At 39.1% G+C, this 984-nt stretch overlaps 1 pseudogene; it reads left to right on the top strand.

Annotated features, from left to right (window-relative positions):
* Positions 1–297: 297 nt before the first annotated feature.
* Positions 298–755, top strand: LOC106976736 (ubiquitin-conjugating enzyme E2 N-like; annotated as a pseudogene).
* The last annotated feature ends 229 nt before the right edge of the window (positions 756–984 follow it).

Here is a 984-nt window from a genome sequence, read left to right as displayed (position 1 = left end):
TACCCTTAAGGTTTTGAAAAATGGACAATGGGAAAAAATGAAAATATTAACACTGTTGTTAAAAACTGTGGGATTTACAAACAATATTTTGAGAAAAATGAGGGCACTTATTAGGGGTGCTAAATCTGTCATGTCTTTAGCCATAGTGGTACATTTGGCTAGTTAATTGTGTTTTCAACCATGAAAATTAAAAAGAATATATGAAATGTCAGAAAGATAGCATCAAAGATTGTGGCTAAAAGACAAAGTATAGGAAACCAGAGTCAAGACCAGAAGCAGAACTCAGGATTTGACTAGATGGCCGGGCTGCCCTGAAGAATTTATCAAAAAAAGCCCAGCTCTTGCTGGCAGAACAAGTTCCTGACATTAAAACAGAACCAGAAGAGAGCAACGCCCATTATTTTCATGCGGTCACTGCTGGCCCCCAGGATTCCTCCTTTGAGGGAAGGACTTTTAAATTTAAACTACTCCTTCCAAAAGAATACCTGATAGCAGCCCCTAAAGTACATTTCAGGACCAAAATTTATCATCCTAATGTAGACTAGTTGGGAAGAATATGTTTAAGATATCTTGAAGGATAAATGGTCCTCAGCACTGCAGATCCACACAGTTCTGCTATGGATCCAGGCTTTGTTAAGTGCTCCCAATCCAGGTGATCCATTAGCAAATGATGCAGCGGAGCAGTGGAAGACCAACAAAGCCCAAGCCATAGAAACAGAGCATGGACTAGGCTACATGCTATAAATAATATTTAAAATCGATCTGATCAGGAAGTGTGCATCGCTTCTCCTAATCTGACAAGACTTATTCCTTTTCTGTTTGCATTTAATGGATACAGTCTTATACAGAATAAAAGTTCAGACATTTCAGTCCTTTGGTGATTAATGCACAATAGCAAATCTATGTCTTGTCCTGATTCACTGTTGTAAAGCATAAGCAAAGGCTAGAGGTACCATCAGGATTGCTGTGGCCCCTCTCTGCTTT

Source organism: Acinonyx jubatus, chromosome D4, assembly GCF_027475565.1.
Source record: "Acinonyx jubatus isolate Ajub_Pintada_27869175 chromosome D4, VMU_Ajub_asm_v1.0, whole genome shotgun sequence".
Lineage (NCBI taxonomy): Eukaryota > Metazoa > Chordata > Mammalia > Carnivora > Felidae > Acinonyx > Acinonyx jubatus.
Note: the sequence above shows the minus strand (reverse complement) of the source record. Positions and strands in the feature narration are given on the sequence as shown.